We start from the raw sequence: 7,628 nt of genomic DNA, 5'->3' as shown, positions 1-7,628 counted from the left end.
CGCTGGCCGTCAGTTTAACGAAGACCTCCCGAAACTTAATGACCATCTCCTTCGTCGGGAACATGACAAGAAGGAAAGGCTCGCCGCATCCATGTCCCTCCAGGTACAGCTCGAAGTCATGGCCGGTGACACTAGGGTCCCTGACTACTACATGGTTCTCGCCAAAACACATTAGGCGACCGTAGTAAAAGATCTGTACAGCTTCACGAAGGCTCATAGAGCCTGTCGTGAATTCGTGTTCTCCAGTGCCACAGTGAGACACGAACCCCGGAGGCTGATTTCCTCCAACATCTGGGGTAAGCACCTCTTTCCCTCCTCCCTTGTGAAAGAGATCACCGACAAGGCCGCCACGGAGAACAGGAACCTTCTCCACAAGTAGGGCATGTCAAAGAAAAGGAAATCCTCTCAGGACGACGGCCCTCAACCTAAGAGGAAACCCACAAAACCAAAACCCCAGCAACGTCAACAGAGACGGCAGTTTCCGGGATCCGCTACTCCCCAAGTGGCAGCTCAGCCACAGCAGACCTTTCAGCTGGTCACCCAACCGGTCTTGTCACAGTCGCCGGTTTTCACCCCTGCTTTCGAGCAACAGTCAACTACCTTTCGTCCCAAAGGTAGAGGCTCAAACAGAGGTGCAGGCAGAGACGCATCTCGCCGTCCCTCCAGAGGCAGAGGAGGAAAGGGAGCTAGCGGCCGAGGTAGTAAGCCCTTGGGAAACCAGAAGCAATGAAGTGCTTCCGGTGGGAGGAAGACTCCGCCAATTCCAGGATCGTTGGACCTTCGATCCCTGGGCACACAGCATCGTCAAGAAGGGTCTAGGCTGGAGCTGGACTCAACCACCCCCAACCTTCCAGCAGTTCTTCCAACAGTCAACCCCCCTTCTGGAAGAATATGTCCTAGAACTCTTGAACAAGAAGGTGATAAGGAGGGTAAAGTCAACCAGGTTCCAAGGGAGACTGTTTTGCGTCCCCAAGAAGGACTCCGACAAACTCAGAGTCATTCTAGACTTATCCTCCCTCAACAAGTTCATAGCGAACAACAAGTTCAAGATGCTGACTCTTCAACAGATAAGGACCCTTCTGCCTCAAGGTTCCTACACGGTCTCCATAGACCTGGCGGATGCCTACTGGCACGTTCCAATGAACCACCACGCTTCCTCCTACCTAGGATTTCGACTCCAAAGGAAAAGCTACACTTTCAGGGCCATGCCCTTCGGCCTCAATGTGGCCCCACGGATCTTCACAAAGCTGGCAGACGCCATCGTTGAACAGCTTCGCCTCCGCTGCGTCCAGGTGATGGCCTACCTCGACGACTGGCTGGTCTAGGCTCCATCGCCCGAAGATTGTCTAAGATCCTGCAACAAAGTCACCCAGTTTCTGGAACACCTGGGATTCAAGATAAACACAAAGAAATCTCGCCTCTCTCCAGCTCAGAAGTTCCAATGGTTAGGAATCCAGTGGAATCTTCAGTCACACCGCCTTTCCATTCCCCAGAAGAAAAGGAAGGAAATAGCAGGGTCTGTCAAAAGACTGCTGAAATCCAAACGGATCTCAAGACGTCAGCAGGAACGAGTTCTAGGCTCTCTACAGTTCGCCTCAGTGACAAACCCAGTGCTACGTGCACAGCTAAAGGATGCCGCGGGAGTCTGGAGACGTTCCGCATCCATCGCTCGAAGAGACCTCAAGAGACGGCTCCCAAACAGACTTCGGTTACTCTTAAAGCCGTGGTCGGAAGCAAAGGCCCTGAAAAGGTCCATCCCTCTTCAACACCCGCCTCCATCACTCAACATCCACACGGACGCTTCGCTGAAGGGTTGGGGAGGTCACTCCCACCAAAAACAGGCTCAAGGAACATGGTCTCCCCTATTCAAGACATTTCACATCAACATCTTGGAGGCCATGGCGGTCCTTCTAACTCTGAAGAAACTCTCCCCGCCTCCCTCGATCCATATTCGTCTAACCCTGGACAACTCGGTGGTAGTTCGATGTCTCAATCGCCAAGACTCAAGATCGCCCCAGATAAATCAGGTGCTTCTCCCAATCTTCCGTCTGGCAGAGAAGAAGAAATGGCACCTGTCTGCAGTTCATCTACAAGGATTCTGCAACGTGACGGCGGACGCTCTATCTCGGATAAGCCCAATAGAGTCGGAATGGTCTCTAGACGCAAGATCCTTCTCCTTCATCTCTCACCAAGTCCCGGAACTTCAGATCGATCTCTTCGCAACGAGCGACAACAATCAACTTCCTCGATATGTGGCCCCGTACGAGGACCCCAAGGCAGAAGCAGTGGACGCCATGTCACTGGATTGGAACAGATGGTCCAGGATTTACCTGTTCCCTCCCACCAACCTTCTGCTAAAAGTCCTCTCCAAACTGAGAACCTTCAAAGGAACAGCGGTCCTAGTGGCTCCCAAGTGGCCCCGGAGCAACTGGTACCCCCTAGTCCTGGAGCTACAACCCACGCTGATCCCTCTCCCGGGCCCAGTTCTCTCCCAGCAAGTACAGAAGTCGACTGTCTTCGCTTCATCATCGAAAGTCAGGGACCTTCATCTCATGATTTTCTCTCCCTAGCCGCGAAGAAAAGGTTGGGGATCTCGAAGAAAAGTCTAGACTTCCTCGAGGAATACAAGACCGAATCCACACGACGGCAATACGAATCATCCTGGAAAAAATGGGTCTCATTCGTCAAGGCAAAAAATCCTACGGAAATCACCATTGATTTTTGCATGTCCTTCATTCACCTTCATGGACAGGGCTTGGCAGCCAACACGATTTCTACCTGCAAATCGGCCTTGACTAGACCACTACTGTACGCCTTCCAGATTGATCTGTCCAGCGACATCTTCAATAAACTGCCAAAGGCATGCGCTCGTCTACACCCAGCACCCCCCCCCCAAAACCTATCTCCTGGTCCCTGGACAAGGTGCTCCATTTTGCCTCCAACTTGGACAACGATTCGTGCCCTCTCAAGGATCTGACTCAAAAAGTTATATTTCTTTTTGCTCTTGCCTCAGGAGCCCGAGTCAGCGAAATAGTGGCATTATCAAGGGACGAGGGTCACATCCTGTTTACAGACTCAGGAGACCTTACCCTCTTCCCGGATCCGACGTTTCTCGCTAAAAACGAACTACCCACCAAAAGATGGGGCCCTTGGAGAATCTGCCCCCTGAAAGAAGATGCCTCTCTATGTCCAGTAGAGAGCCTCAAGGTCTATCTTCGTAGAACTTCTGACTTTGGTGGAGGCCAACTCTTCAAAGGAGAAACATCGGGTAGCAACCTGTCACTGAAACAACTAAGAGCGAAAATCACCTACTTCATTCGCAGAGCGGATCCTGACAGTACACCCGCAGGTCATGATCCTAGAAAAGTCGCATCGTCTCTGAATTTCTTTCAGAGCATGAATTTCGAAAGCCTCAAGAGTTTCACAGGCTGGAAATCCTCGCGTGTTTTCTTCAAGCATTACGCGAAACAAGTGCATGAAGTCAAACATTTGTTATGAAACCTGCACCTAACTCTGCATAGAACAGTGAGTTACTTGGGACTTTAACTCCTCGGGTGCCTATGTTGACCCTCGTGTGATACGTAGTGAATTCAGACACACTTAGTGTTTTTTCATAGACTGTTCTTTTTCAAGGTGAAATGTCATAGTCGTCACATGAGTGCCGCATGCCTAGAGCATGATGTGTTTTTTCCTTATTAAAGACTGACGTTCCTCTGGAACCTGTGCCTTCTAATAATTTGAAATTTTCTTTCAGATTCAAGAGCGAAGTCTTTCATTACTATGTACATTATAATTTATTGTAAATTACTTTTACATCCCTTATTGCATTTATTTACCATATTCTGCAATTGTGAAATAAAATGTCTATTTTATTACTTGTGCGTCTCAATCCGCTCCTACTTATACTATGAAATACATGGTTGTCATAGTTTCATTATCCCCTCCCTTTTCTTTAAAAAATGATGAAGAATAATTGGTTCAATCCATATTATATACTCACCTATGCTATGTAATATTCCTAACTGAATACTTACTTGCGCTATACCTTCGAGACCAGACCGTTCTCTTGTTACAATATACAGTGCCTAACCACCACTTGTCTGTCATTGAGAATGTTCCTATATGAATATCAACCATTCTGTCTTGTCTCCGAGTTCTTCACGTTCTCCCCGCAAGGTGGGTAGCCCTTCGAGAACCACTTTGATCCTCAGCATGGTCCGTTGGGACTTCTCTGCCAAGGGGCAGGAAGTTTCAGCCCCACGGAACCTCTATCGAGGTTACTATGCTTACTCTATTCAAAGCCCTCGGCACTTACACTACAAGGGGAAATCTACCACGATACATTGATTCTCTGGTATTCTTCCATCAGGACGCCATGGCTTGAGCCCAAAAAACGGATTTTGAGCGAAGCGAAAAATCTATTTTTGGGTGAGATAGCCATGGCATCCTGATGGACCCTCCCTGCTACTTCGTCCAGCCTTTCAGGTCCCACCCTGTCCTGCTGTATCATGGTGATCGGCAAGCAACTGGCGTCAGGATGAGGATGGACGTGACGTCATTTAGCAACGGCGCCCGTTTGTTTACGTTTCGAGTACCAAAAGTAGCCACGGACGAGTATAGCTGTGTAACGGCTCCCCAGCTATTCTCCGCCCCTCCACATTGAAGTGTTAACTCTATGTGGGGTGCAGATAGCTATGTGGCGCGTTAATACATGCGTCCCCTGTTGATATATGATGTCTTAAAGGGAAACCTTTAGGATACTCGCTCCAGAAGTTAGAATTCTGTGATAACCTGTGGTTAAATTCTCTGGGAATATCTTAGTAGTTATTTACCCAAGGAAGCTACCAAAAAGGAACCTTAAAATCAGGACGCCATGGCTACCTCACCCAAAAATAGATTTTTCGCTTCGCTCAAAATCCGTTATTTTCTAAAAGCTTTTACTGTAAATATCATTATTTATCACTTTCATCATGCACGTTAAATGCCTTCTTTGTTTACTGAGCGTGGTTGTTTACTGAGCGTACTTTATGACGCCGTTGTTTCAGGCGGCGTCATAAAGAAAAACATTTCATTTGGAAGTCCTAAGAAAAATTAAGTAAAACATTGGTAATAACAAAATCAACATACTGTATAATCAATATAATCGATGCAAAAACTAACCTATACACAGATGTGTACAGTACACTAAATGCGTTTGTTTCTTCATTATGATCAGAGAAACGTAAACAAAACATTGGTTGCCATTTATTATCGTGCTTTTTGGCGTGTTTAGGAAACGCATGATATAAAATCACCTTTAATATTTGTGCCTGTTTTAGTTTAGGGTACTGTAGTACATGCATTAAGTGTTCTGTACATTAAAGGGTAGTTTGTTAACAGTACTACGTACAAGGGAAGGTTTTAAAAGTCTGAATATACATGTTAAATAAATAGGTATATATGGTGTCAATACTTCGCGGATTTTCACCTATCGCGGTCGGGTCTGGAACCTATCTACCGCGATAAACGAGGGTTCACTGTAGGTTTTTGCAGCCCAAAATCCTCCTCCAATCTTTGTAGAGGATTGGGCAAGTTCAAAAGCATGTCTAGATATCATTGTGAGAGTGGTTTCCTTTCTGCAAATTGTAATCTCGGAATAAGTGCTTGGCAGTCACATCCTTGCACAAGTCGTTTTCACTTATTCTACATGTGCTGGGAATGGAGTAGGAAGGCTTGAATTGCTAACTTTTTTTAACTTATATCTACAACATTTGTGCACACCAAGGTGAGTAATCTTGAAGAGCGCTCTCGTGATCTTTGAATTTGGCTGCGTGATCTCAGGAACATAAGAAATAAATTCTCTCACTGGAGAAAGTGCTAAAGTTGGTGTACTCGTGTCCATAGGATTTTGCATCCCTCCAAAAGCATATGCTCACTAGTGTGGAAACATGTTGTTGTGTGCACCATACGCCAGCATGAGCCCAAGTCTCGTCTTTATATTTTCTGAGCACGCTAATGTTCAGCTCGTCACAAAAGAGTATGTGTATCTAATACTCATATATCACCTATTAGGATAGAAGAGGCCTCTTCCAACATTGTCGTGGTGATGGGAGGGGGGCAAGGTAGCATGATCATTGGTAAACGATGAGTCCGAGTCCAGACATTTCACTCGCTTGCAAACATTTTGCGTATCAGAAATTAAGGGCGCATACTACCATATATAGTAGACTTGGAGTAATTGCGTTTTACATAGGTGGAGGGGCTATGGCATCTCTTCGTAGGAAAAAAAAAGAGGTAGTTCCTTGGCCAGTGCACCAGCCACCCATTAAGATAGTAACGCTAGAGAGTTTTTGGGTCTTTTGACTGGCCAAACAGTACAACATTAGTCTTTTCTCTCTGGTTACGGCTCATTCTCCTTTTCCCTACACATACACTGAATAGTCTGGCCTATTCTTTACATATTCTTCTCTGTCCTCAAACACCTGACAACACCGAGATTACCAAAGAATTCTTCCTTGCTTAGGGGGTTAACTACTGCAATATAATTGTTCAGAGGCTACTACATCTTGGTAAGGGTAGAAGACTCTTTAGCTATGATAAGCAGCTCTTCTAGGAGGACACTCAAAAATCAAACCATTGTTCTCCAGTCTTGGACAGTGCCATAGCCTCTGTACCATGGTCTTTCACTGTCTTGGGGCAGAGTTCTCTTGCTTGAGGGTTCACTCGGGAACACTATTCTATCTTATCTCTCTTCCTCTTGTTTTTTTTTTAAGTTTTTTATTGTTTATATGTGAAAGATTTGTTTTGATGTTCTTGCGGTTCTTAAAATATTTTAATTATTAATTACTTGTAATTCCCTTATTTTCTTTCATCGGTGAGCTATTTTAACTGTTGGAGCCCTTGGGCTTAGAGCAATCTGCTTTTCAAACTAGGGTTGTAAGCTTAGCAAATAATAATAATAATAATAATAATAATAATAATAATAATAATAATAATAATAATAATAATAATAATAATAATAATAATAATAACAATAATACTAAAGAGTCCCTCGTAAACCCTATTCGGTGTATGCGAACAGTTAAGTCTGACTCGAGGCCAGAATATTAGGCAGTCACTCGAGATCAGGCTGATGGTCAAATTCGTGTGAAGTTGTTACAACCTCCTTAGTGGAATTAAGTGCTAAGTTAGCCCTTCTTTGGATGGATACCCTTTAGTCCAAGGGAAGTCCAAAGGCGTAGCATAGCATTGTCAACTGTAAGTAAACTATCGTTAGTGGTCTCCTCCTAAGGGAAAGGCTCACTTACTTTGTTAGGGGAAACAAGAGAGTTTCTCCACCCATAAACTTTGACTAAGATTTAATTCATCACCACTTCTCCCAGTCTTACCTTTGGAAGAGACTGATGGTAATGGGTCAGAGGGTAGTGTACCCGGGGGTTTTAAGAACATGTTTATTTGCTTTCTTCGATCTAGAGGATGAGCCAGTGGGGGGAAGAATCTCGTTTAGCATTCTTATCTTCCTGCCATAAACCTGCCACTGGGAGTGTGATCACACCCTACATTCCTCACAGGGGGAATTTAAACTGCTAACATGGCCCTGCCATGAAGGGCACAACGAATGAGGATCAACCTCTCTGCCAATCAAGAAA

The sequence above is a fragment of the Palaemon carinicauda genome, chromosome 9 (genome assembly GCF_036898095.1).
Source record: "Palaemon carinicauda isolate YSFRI2023 chromosome 9, ASM3689809v2, whole genome shotgun sequence".
In the NCBI taxonomy this organism is placed as follows: Eukaryota; Metazoa; Arthropoda; class Malacostraca; order Decapoda; family Palaemonidae; genus Palaemon; species Palaemon carinicauda.
Note: the sequence above shows the minus strand (reverse complement) of the source record.